This window comes from Quercus lobata, chromosome 2 (assembly GCF_001633185.2).
Source record: "Quercus lobata isolate SW786 chromosome 2, ValleyOak3.0 Primary Assembly, whole genome shotgun sequence".
In the NCBI taxonomy this organism is placed as follows: domain Eukaryota; kingdom Viridiplantae; phylum Streptophyta; class Magnoliopsida; order Fagales; family Fagaceae; genus Quercus; species Quercus lobata.
The window spans coordinates 72,418,841-72,431,932 of record NC_044905.1 but is presented as its reverse complement, the minus strand read 5'-3'; positions in this window follow the sequence as shown (position 1 = coordinate 72,431,932).

Genomic DNA, 13,092 nt, shown 5'->3' with positions numbered 1-13,092 from the left:
GCTGGAACAGTGACAGTGTCAGATGCAAGAGATGAAAAGCTAGAAGTATCAATGGAACAATCCAAAGGAACACATTCTGCAGTAGCAAAAGTGCTTGTTGCAGAATCTGGAAAGTCAGGCAGAATAGGGTCATTTGAGATAGTAGGCAAGGGAATGGGGTTTAAAGGGACAGGTGAGGACAAAGTGTTGGAATCAAAGGGATCAAGATATTGAGGAAAATCAGAAGATTGAAAAGGAAATAGTGACTCATAGAAGTGCACATCTCTTGAAATAAAAACTGAATGTGTGGTTAAATCCTTCACTTTGTAACCTTTAACACCAAATGGGTAACCAAGAAACACACATTTAGTGGCTCTAGGTAAAAACTTATGCCTTTTATGTGCAAGTGTGGATGCATAACATAAACAACCAAACACTCTAAGATGTGAAAAGGTAGGCAGCTTACCAAAAAGAGCTTCATAGGGTGTTTTATTGTTAATAGTAGAATTAGGCAACCTATTGATGAGGTATACAGCTGTGAGCACACAATCTCCCCAAAAATTCAAAGGAACATTTGATTGGAACTTAAGTGCTCTAGCCACATTTAGAATATGTTGATGTTTTCTTTCCACAATTGAGTTTTGTTGAGGGGTTTCAACACAACTCAATTGATGGATAATGCCTTTGGACTTGAAAAAATCTTTTAACAAAAACTTAGTGCCATTATCAGTTCTAATGCACTTGATTTTCTTGTCAAAATGAGTTTCAACATAAACATAGAACTGTGGCAAAAGAACTTGAGTTTCTGATTTAGCTTTTAACAAATAAATCCATGTACATCTAGAAAAATCATCAACAATTGTAAGGAAATACTTGTAACCATCAATAGTAGGAATGGAAAAGGGACCCCACAAATCACAATGTATCAAATCAAAAGGATGATCAGAAATATGAGTACTAGCTGAAAAGGGCAATCTTTTTTGCTTTGCTATTGGACAAATGTCACAATGAGTGGTTTTATTACACTGTACAAAAGGCATGATCTTATTCACAAGTTCAAGTTTACCACTTGAAGGGTGCCCTAATCTAGCATGCCAGAAATCAAAATGAGAAGCAACAGAATTACAATAGGTAGAGGCTGGAGTAGAAGACAAATCCTGGTATTTGCTATCCAGCAGATACAATCCACTTTGTTCTCTACCTAGACCAATCGTGCTCCAATGAGCAAGATCCTGAATAAAGCAAAATGATCCAAGAAATATAAGGCAACAACATTGTGATTTGTTCAATTTACTGACAGAAATGAGGTTGAAAGTAAAGGAAGGAACACACAACACATCAGTAAGAATTAGAGTGTCATTGATATGCACAGTTCCTATGTGAGTCACTAAGACCTTTTCACCATTGGGTAAGTAGACATAGGAGTTAGAAACACAAGTAAAAGAATTTAAAACGGATTCAGAGTGGACCATATGATTAGTAGCACCTGTATCAATGATCCAATCTGTTTCAATGTAAGCTGATTTGTTTACTGTTTTAGCTGAAAAAACAGTTGAATGTGGAATAGGATTTGGAATGGTAAACGAGGAATGACTAAAGATTTCACCTAAGAAGTTGTTGATGTAATTGGAAGTAGATGCACTTAATGCCAAAGGTTGAGAAGTGCCAGTTCCTCCAGTGTTTAAGTAAGCTGACTGCTGTGAAGTTGAGGGCTGAGCTATTTCTCCAACTGATTGTGAATTCAGAAAGGCTAAAAGCTGTTCACATTGAGATTTAAAGATTGGACACTGTGGAGTTGAAATCACAAACTCCTCAACAGATTGATTAGGATTGGTAGTTCCAAAACCAACTACTTGATTGGCCATGGACTTGTTCTTGAATTTGAACCCTGGAGGAAATCCATGTAACCTGTAGCATTTATCCACTGTATGCCCTGTCTTCCCACAATGAGTACAAATAGGTCCTTCCCTTTTGTAATTTCCTTTGTTATTGTGGTTGTGTTTGAAACCAGAACTAGCATTTGAGTACAATGTTGTGGCTTCAATTGGATGTGTGGAACCAGTGAATTCACCATTCTTGAAACTCCTTTGCTTTTCTTCTTGCAATATCAAGGAAAGAACTCGATTGATATCAGGTAGAGGTTCATACAGCAAGATTTGACATCTGATAGCTGAATATGAGTCATTCAATCCCATCAGGAATCGCATCACTTGATCACGATCATATAAGTCTGAAGTGGTTCTTTGAGCTCCACAATTACAGGGACATTTACACACAGGCACAATTTGATAGTTAGCCAATTCATCAACCAAGGCTTTGAACTTCGTGTAATAATCTTCCACAGACAATTGCCCCTGAACAAGGTAAGCTGATTCCTTCTGAAGTTCAAAGATTCTAGGGCCACTTTTCTAAGAAAACCTATGGCGAAGATCCAGCCAAATTGTTCTTGCATTGTCAGTGTACATAATGCTAGAAGCAATGTTTGGTGATACTAAATTAATAATCCAACTGAGCACTGTCATATTACACCGAGTCCACAAAATGAATTGTGGTGAATCTGGACTTAGTTTTGCTATGGTGCCATCGACCAAGCCAGTCTTGTGCCTAGAAGTGAGTGCAATTACCATTGATCTTGCCCATGGAAAGTAATTTCTACCTCCAATCAACTTCTGAGAAACGAGTTGAACAGTGTTGTTATCGCTACTGCTGAGAAAGAATGGATTTACAGAATCACCATTCGCAGCTGTTGTAGTTTGATTGTTGCTTGATGAATGATTGTTTGAGGTTTCTTCAGCGGTCGCCATTGTTGGAGCTTCGAACCTTGAAGAAGATTAGATGAATTCTCAGAGAATCCAAAAGAAAATAACCAAAAAGAACAACAAAAAAAAAACGATCTGATCCTGATTAACACTCTGATACCATGTTAAAGATCAGAAATGAAAAACAGAGTATCACAATTAAGCAAATATCAAAGAAACTATGAGAATCTTCAACAATGAAGAGAGAAAAATCTTCTGAATGAGAGAGAGATTTTATTGCTTTGAATTGTGATTACAAAGAATGAATGAATTACAAAGTATACCTTTACATTTATACTACAAATCACTACTGTACCAGAAAAATAAAAGAGCGGGAAAACTAACAACCTCCTCTAACTACCTGTAACAACTTCCCAAATTCTACTCCTCCAATAACCTTAAGCCATCTGTCCACTAACAGCTCCACAGATACCCCATGTGCATCTCTCGTGCTTAACTTACTCCTTTTAATGCTACAAGTAGCTTTCTCAGTAATATACTAATGCTATTGTTGCTACTGTCGTTTAATCCCCTTTTCTTCTTTTGTTCTTTAGTCCTTCTTGCACGAGTCAGTCTTCCTTTATTCATCACTGCTTCAGGTTTATTCTTTTGATTGATCTTCTTAACAGGAAGTGTTCTGATGATGTGTTTAATAAGCCATTAATTTAATAAATTAATAGATTAGTTTACAAAGGAAGCTATGCACAACGGTCAAACTAAACGACTACAAATGGCTATAAAGGCCCAAAAGCTATCCACAATCATTTATAAACACAAGTAAGAGCACGCTCCAAACTAATACAGGAGAGTTTGGAACACACCCACACCGACAATCCCCACATGTTACGAACACCAACTAGGAAAGACAAGCAACTCAAGAAAACATGCATCATTATGGACTCGGCTATTACAAGTGTGTTATATAGCATGGACATGGCTAAAGCACAATGTGCCCATGTCAAACATAACTACCTACGTGTCTGATAATTTTGTTATTGCTTTTGGACACGGTCAAGACTTGTTTAGGACATAGTGGCAACACAAAGAGTTGGATTTTTGACTCTGTTGGCCCATCACTACTCTCTCTCTCTCTCTCTCTCTCTCTCTCTATTAATACCATATTTTGTCCAGCCCTAGATTTTGATGGAAATTTGAGCTTTAATTTAAGGGACTTTATGAATTTAATGGTTAAATCCCTTTTTTTTTTTGTTGATTTCAATAAATTTTATGGGGTTAACCGAGTTTTAAATTAAAGATCATGAATTTCCCTTCAAATTAACTGTTCGTATGACAAAATTAGATTAAAGACAATTGAGATATCATTAAAAGTTTATTTTATTGGGAGACATGCAATATTTTATAAATTTTGATTTAGTTTCCCTTGTTGAACTTTTCTAAGATATTTCCATGATTATTCTTGTGACTGGGTGATCCTGAAACTTTGGCCAAAAATTAATCTTTAAATTACCTTGAGATGTGTGTCTTATAATTGCAATTCATTGGGGAAGTTAATTGATTTTCCATGGATCCAATTACTTTCAAAAGGAAATTTAAATTTATTTAAATTGGTTCCATGAATTTAACTAAAAAATATACGCACCTTGGTTCATTGGAAATTCATTCAATTGTCCTCCTATTTTGATTAAGGGCATGGCCAAAGTTAATTGACCTGGTCCATTACCATTTTATTGTGCTATGCTTTAAATTAAGGGTTATGTTAACGGATGCCATTAAGACAATTATTAATAAATTATATTAGGAAATTTTTAACACAACTTTCATGGACAATAAAAAAATCTGTCAGAAAAATTAATTGTTTTATCATTTTTCCATAAAATGTTTCTAAAAATAATTTATAAATCAATATCCTTAGAGCATCCATTAATATTTCCCTTAAATTAATTACTTTAAGAAATGCGCACTTAAATGTGGTATGGTCCATACCGCTACCATGTGAGAGACTGAGAGTTCACAATTGATGCAAGTGTTTTAACTCTAGACTAGAGTCTTCCCATAACAAACCATGTAGATTTTTATCTCATACTGCTATAAAATGAGGACATTTGCCCAAATCCTAGGCATGAAGGGAATGAAAGAAAATCAATTCCCTCTCCCCCAAGTCATAACTTGTCCTCATTCACCCTTCCATAAATGGAAAATTCCACTCACATCACCACCAAATTTCCCTTGCTATGCAATTCCTTATAAGACACTCTCTAGGTCAGCATACCAATCGGGTAGGCCAAACCAACAACTGACTAAAAAGTATAAAAAAAGAAGTTCGGCTCGATATTACCTTCAAAATTCGTAATGGTGTCTATTACACATACTTTAGTATACATATACTTCACACAAGTCATATATGTGACTTGTATGTACTATGCATAAAGCAGACTGTGCACTAATAATCATCCCAAAATTTCAATCGCCCTCTAAAGTATTCTAGGCATTTTTTTTCTCTCTCCAACTTGCTCCCATTTACCTTAATATTGAATTCCAATTTCCAAGACTTTATTGTTCTTGTATCCTATCTATCATCTAACCACTCATGTCTTTAATTTGTCACCCTTATCTGATCATCCCTCTAGAAGTCCAAGTCAATTTTAGCATCTTATGATCTTATCTCCTTCAATCCCTCACGTCTCCCACTATCTTCTCTGTTTTATTTCCTTTTCCTCGATCTAAATTTGTCACTTCCGTTATCTGTTTGTCTTTTTCCCACTCTACCCATCCATTTTAGAGATGTAATGTAACAAATTAAGAAGTATATATGTCAACGTCAAATTAGAAAAGAAAACCATGGACATTGACATTAATTCGTTGAGCATCTCTTTATAGCGTCCATATAAACCCAAGAACACGTATGTTAAAAGAAATTTATTACGACACAAATCTAATTAAACCCATATGCTGAAGCAAAACAAAAATTCCCACATTTATTGTCACCTCAACCTATAAAGAAAAAAGTTTACCACCTATGGTTTAAAGAAAATTTCCCTCAAATCATTGTATGACAATTAAAGAGACCATGAACTAATATTTTAATCATACGTGGATTTGTGGCGAGAGATTGGGGAGGGACATTGGTTTTTGCTATGTCCAAAAGGGTGGAAACCATTATCCCACTTCAAGTCGAAGTTGAAGCCATCAATTGGGCAACTCAACAAGCCTTGAAGGCTTGAAGCTGAATGCCTACTCTGTAATTGTGGAAAGTGATGCCACAGTTTGTGTGGAGGCTATTCAGAAGCAAAACAGAGAGGATCCGTGGAGAATTTTCATTCTAATTGCTAATACAATTAGGCCGGTGCATTTCTCATAAAATATTCAGTTTAATTGGGTTCCAAGAGAAGCAAATGATGTGGCCCACTGCTTAGCAACCTGGTCTTTATGGAACAAGTTGGCTAGTTCTTTTGTTTTGGGCTCTGCCCCTCAAGTGTTCTTTGATGTAGTTATAGATGAGCAAGTTTAATTGGATTTTCAGTGTACTTTGTACCGTTTCTGTTTAAATAAAATCTTCTTGATTTTCATATGAAAAAAAAACTCATTATATGACAATAAAAAAGACCAGTACTTATAATTATATAATCTTTTAAATGAGTCATGCAATTTATTTAAGATAAGTACATATAGTTTACTAGCCTCTTAGCACGCACGTTGCGTGTGTTCAAAGGGTTTTTATTTTAAGGTAAAAGTTAATAATTTGCATCAATTATAATTTTGATATATATATTTTTTATTTTCAAACAAATAAAAAGATTAGCCTCTGAGCACGCGCTCACGCGTGTGCTTAGAGGCTCTTCTATTTTTTAGGTAAGGATTAATTTAGAGCATTTATTATGCTTTGGGATTACTACATTTTCCAATCACAAAAAAAACCTAGGGGTGTGATGAGTATTATGTGTGGTGAATTGGAGAACTGAAGAAGAAGCAATTTGAATTTGAAATCCAACGTGAGTATACTGGGAGTGTGGTTTTATTTTGTAGATAGTGTTTTATGTGGAAGTTAAAGAAGCATTTTTACCAAGTTTTGCCCCTACTTAAACATAGGCTGTAGGGGTATTTTGGAACAAAAAAAAATCCGGTCCAAACATGGGCAGTCCCTTAAATAGTAGTATAGAATAAACTTTAGAGATAAGCAAAAATTGTAATTTAGTTTTTAAATGTGTGTTTGAAAGTGGTGCAGGGTGCAGCGATATAGAGAAAAATTTGGGTAAGAAAAATAAGATGAAAGTGAGGGGAAACAAGGCTAAATTTTAGGAGTTCTCTTAGTTTTTTTATTTTATAAATTGGGGCTGTTTTACTTTTATTTAGATGAAAAAGGAATAAAAAGGGAGAAATTTTAAGGAATAAAAAGATGAACATGAAGAAAAAATATCCTAAATTTTAGGAATTATTTTTTTGAATTCAAAATAAAATTCGTTTATTAATGATGATATTTTTGAACTATATAAAAGTCCAGTTAGAGGTGTCCACGGGTCGGTCGGACTCGGGTTGAGGGTCAACCCGTGACTCGACCCGATCTCATCGGGTCCTGGATTCTGTCACCCGCTGTCGGTGGGTTCGGTCGGATTAGCGGTTGGCTTCAAATCTGCAACTACACACAGAAAACCCCAAACATAGTACAACACAAAACATCAAAATACATCACAGCTACTGCCTCACCCACCTCACGGTCCTCACCATACCCAAATTACCTATGGCCAACTATTACAGTCACACCACCAAAAAATTGCAAAAGTGATGATCAAACTCCGAGAATAAAATGAAAGGGGGAGAGCAAGAGAAGGTGACAGTCATTGCACAGAGAGAGAGGGAGGAGTTGTGTTTTACTTCTGAGAGAAGTTTGGCAAAGGACTCACACCGCATGATGAGTGGTTTTTAGCTTTTGATTTCAAAGAGAACCAGAAGAAGAGTCAGAAATGATGTTTGATAAGAATGGGAGACAGGAAGAGATAAGTTTGCATTATAAAAATAAAGAAAGAGAAAGTTTGCTAAAAAGATGGAATGGAAGAGACATGGCTGGTAGGACGTGTCAGCCATGCAAAGAAGTAAGAGTTTCAAAAAGTAGAGACACGGTTACCAAGTAAGAAAGTTGTTAGTTTAATATATTCGGTCGGTTCGGTTTTTACTGGTTGCCATAATTGAAAACCGATATCCGAACCGAAAATGGCCGGATTTGAAAGTTCACAACCGTTGCCGACCGAAACTTATTCGGAGCCGACTCATATCTAATCGGGTCGAGTCGGTCAGGGCGGTTCTGTTTGGGTCTGGGTTGGACTGGACACCCCTAAGTCCAGTTCAAAGAAAATCCTATTATAGATAGTATTGAGCAGTAAATTGGAAGAGACTTTTTCAAACTAATTTAGATGAAAACTTGGACTACATAAATACGAATACCCCTAAGCTGAAGAAAAAGTTCCCAACCCATCTATCGATCCTCTCTCTCTCTCTCTAGATATGGCTCGCAACGTTGAATTGCCAATGAGGCCATCAATGGCAGATTTGGGATTTTTTTTACAGAAGTCAGAAATCCAATTTTTGGCAGCAAATTCGAAAGTTCAATATGAGCTAAATGAAAGCAAGAGTTCCAAGTGGTATTTATATGATCCAAGTTGAACTTGCAGGTGGGACGGTAGGGGTGGAGTAAACCAAGAGGGAATCAACTTCTACAACAGTTTCATTAATGAGCTAATACAAAAGGGTAAGGGCCGATTTTCTTTTCAATCCTATCGAGCTTCATATGAGTAATGGCAAGTTTTTCTTCCTAAATTTTCATACTAAGCTTGTTTTAGTAGAAAATGTTTTCTAAAACAAGAATTTCATATTTTCTAATGTTTGGGGTGACGGAAAACACAAATTAATAGAAAACAAGCCTAATAGATCACAAAATGATTGTCGCTTTTTAAGAGTACGTAGAAAACGTTTTCTGAAACGTTACATGTATATAGTCAACAGCAACAAAGAGGAAACGCAACAGTAGCTGCAATGGGTGATTCGTTGACATGAGTTTCATATTTGACTATCGCCCTCAAGACTGATTCTCTCTTAACATATCAAATTTGTTTAGAGGATTGATTACATTGATCTTATTTGGTTAATATCCCCAAGGGGAAATACTATCAGTGGAGAGGGGAAACTAGCTAGGCTTCAGGTGTGTTTATTCAATGTCTTGTGTCAGTGTGCTTCTAGAGCCTGCAAATCAAGAACTGACTTCAAAAGTAATTATATTGGAAAGATGGAAAACAAAAGAGAGAAAAAAGACTATTGATTGAGAATGATTCAGAAAGAGAGAGAGATTGAGCTGTGATTTACAGGAGCATGCAAACTTGGCTGTGACATGGTTTTTCATGCAGGGATAACCCCATTTGTGACATTGTTCCACTTTGACTTACTGCAAGCACTGCAAGATAAATACAAAGACTTCTTGAGCTACCAGATTTTGTAGGTTCATTTTCTTCCGGTTGATAAGAGTTACTATTTTAGGGCCCGTTTGTTACTATTGTTTAAACAACAATTTTTAATATTTAAACAACATTACACATATTTTTACACTTTTTCAACTACAAGTATTTTCAAAAATACAAACAACGTTATTAGAATTTTCTTACCAAACAGATCCTAATCACCTAAACTATCAAATTGTTTCTCTTAAAAAAAAAAAAAAACTATTAAATTGTTGTGAGATATTAATTAATGTACTTTGTTGCTGCCTTACTATTAATAGGAATGATTTTAAAGTCTATGCCGAAATTGTTAGTTGTTACCAATATTTTGGTGATCGAGTGAAGCACTCAATGAGCCCCAAGTCCTTGGGACAGTACGGTTATAAAGTAGGAATGTCTAACCCGAATGCAACTGTGACAGATCCTTTCCTTGCTAATCATCACATTATATATTTATATTAGCCCATGCTGCAGCTGCTAAACTCTACAAAGAAAAATACCAGGAGATAGTTCATTGATCAAAATTTTCGTTTTGCTGCATTTCCAATAGGCCAATAATAATTAAGCTAACATTCGCATAAGATATTATACATGCCAATTTTGTGTTAGAATAACTAATTTTGTTTTTGTTGTTTCTATACAAAATTAGTTGTATAATTTGTTTTTCAATCCATAGCCATTCCAAGGAGGAGAAATCGGTATTTCGCTAGTGACACAATGGTTTGAGCCACCCGGGCATACATGCCATGATAAAGATGCATAAAACAGAGCATTTGACTTAACTTCTTGGTTGGATGGTTTGTCACCCTTAATGAAATAGATACAAATGATCTTTGTAAATTTTTTTTTTTTAATATAAAAAAAGTCTTTCTCATCTTTTTTTAAGTCGTTAAACTCTATCCTAAAAATAGGTTTATGGAGCCATTAATGTTTGGAGATTAGCCATTCATTATGAAGGCTTTGGTAAGCGATGAACTTCTTGAATTTACGGAAGAAATTAGCTAAAGTGGCATTCGACGTTAACTTGACAGTTAAACTTTTGTACACAACTTCTAGAGGATTTCTATTATTTATAATTAGTATGTAATGCCCACAATTATATTGGAATTTGTAAGGTTGAATTTATTCAACTATGTGTTGGTATTATTCTGTGCCAAATTTACTTATAATTCAGCAATTAGATACCTTGTATTTAAGTGGGAATTATGTAAGGGTTGTGAGTGAGAGAGCGTGAAGAAATTCAAGTGTGTGAGCATTCAAGAGGTTTCTTGCGACTGTATCTTGCGAGTGACTCGCGACTGGCAACTTGCCAAAATGCTACACGTGTGAAGCATGTAGGAAGCTGAAGGGTTATGACAGCTGGAGCACTACAGGACAAAAAGTACAGTCTGACCTGACAATTATCTCGTGACTCAAACTCGCCACTCATCCCACTCGTGAGACTAAGTCGCTAGAATGTCCTGTTTTGCAGAAAAAAGTGTCTTTTCACATTCCTCACATATCATACTATAAATACCCTTATACTCATGAAATGTAGAGAGCTTCCAGTGAGAATTTTGAAAGAGAAATCCTAGAGAAAACTAAGATTGACTCATCCACAATCTTAAACATTTAATTATCCAAATTCCTCTACTCTCACCCTCTCTATTAACATATCCTTGAGAGGTTCATTTGCTAAATCCTTATCTCACCATACCTATATCAGTGAGGAGGTATTTTGGTGCTTGGGAAGCAATTCAAAGACGACTAATTCACTTGATTGATGCAATGGGCTTATTGCGGGATTTGGAAAGCTAGAGAAGACACGGTTAGGCTTAACCAGTTGGTAACAGGAGCTTGGAGGGCTCAAGTACATTGGGTAGACTAGGCTTGAAGGGTCTTTTGTTATCCATGTACTCCAACTTTATTCTTTAGTGGATCATTTTATCGCTTGGAGGATGGTAGAGAGGTTTTTCGTCGAGTTCTTCAGTTTCCTCTTCGATAACACGTGCCGGTGTTATCTTTGTGTTTGCATCTCTCTAAACCTTGCTCTTGCCTTTCAATTGCTGCTGTGTTGTGATTAATTATGGTGTAGAGTTGTTTATTTGTTTGGGTTTTTGCTTATACCTATTATTCCGCACATCTATTGTTTGGGTGTAAACTTGTATTGGTTAAATTTGAAATTGGGGGGGTCTAAACATTCATTAGTGTTTTTCACACTAATTGAACTTTCACAATTAGATCTTATTTAATGGCTAGGATTATCTAATCCATCTTTACTGTTTGTTGTATTTGTCATAGTATAGAAATGGGGCACTCATTGGGGATCTGGGAAGATCATTTTCTTTTAAATTGACATGTTAAAATAGATTTAAATCAAGGACTTACCCTAAGAACATATTATTTCATTGTTAATCCAGACACTAGGTTGCAGACAAATTTATGTCTATCCACAAGGATTAAGGGATGCATTGATTTATATGAAGCAAGAGTACCATAATATCAAATTCTATGCTGCGAACCGAGAATAGTTGGTGGGTTGGTTTAAGTTCAAAGTATATTTTTTTTCTCTTCTTTGGAAATGACCAAGTTATGCCTTGCAACTTGCAACAGGATATCCAGATAATCGAGATGACACTATTCCCATAGAGATTGCATTAGATGATAAACAAGGTCAAGAAAATTTTCTAACTCTTGAGTGTAGAAAGGGAGTCAACGTGAAGGGGTACTTTATTCGGGCAGGGCTTTGAGGGTTTGCATGGAGATGGGGTAAGGATGGAGCTAGGACTTGGAGTTAGAGGGGTATAAGTATAAACCAAAAAAAAAAAAAAAATTATGAAACTTCAAATAAGCATTCATTTAGTATTAACAAACTATTAACAAAGACAAATACACAAATCATTATTATTATTTTAAATAAATTACAATGCAATTATTTAAGAAAAGGAATCTCGGCGTTTTTTTAAATCTTTGAAATCATTTGAATCTTTTCTTTTTGAAAAAATCAAATATTTGTTGTTGACTTTTTCATAATCTAAAAATAAATATAATTTGAATTTATCATCTCATTAAATATTCAATAATCTACAAATCACTACACACAACACACCAGCACTATGCACACAAGCACTCAACAACTAACCAATAAATTTCAAAGTTGCAGATATCTCTTTCTCTCTTTAAATTTATTAAAGAGAGAAAGAGAGAGAGAGATTGAGCATTCTACCTCTCTCTTTCTTCTATTTTCGGTGAGTGTAATTTGTGGAGAGAATTCTCTCATCTCTGCCTCTCTTTCTATTTTCTTCATAACTTAAATTATCAAATCAAGCTAATCAACCAACAAAGCTTAGCAATTTTCGGCAATAGAGATTTATGAGAGAGATAAGATATTCCAATAAAAAAAAAGGAAATAATACCAAATTTGAGGATAGTGGACTGGTGGTGGCGCGGTGCTGGTCTATTTACTGCTACGACTGTGTTGTGTTGTGCTGCAGTTGCCCACTTGCCCAGGCCCAACGCCTCCCTTTTCCTGCCCCTAGTCCAAGGTCTCACTTAGTTTAAATTTTATTTATTTATTTATTTTAGTGTCTTGCGTGTCGGGTGCCTTTTTCTTTTTAGACCATTTTTCTCTCTTTTTGTGTATGTGTTTGTCATGGGTTTGTTTTGGGGTGTTGTTTGGTCTTAAGTTTGCTATTAATAAATTTTGTTGTTATGCTAATTTTTTTGAGCTTGTTAAATTTATTTTAAATTTTAGATCAATAAAATTTTTCTTATAGCCTTTAAAAAGGATCAATAATATTGTTGAGGAGGGCAAAGTGCAATTTTATTGAAACAAATTACTAAAATTAATAAATATATAGTAATAGTTATTTTCAGGAGAGAATATGAGAGAT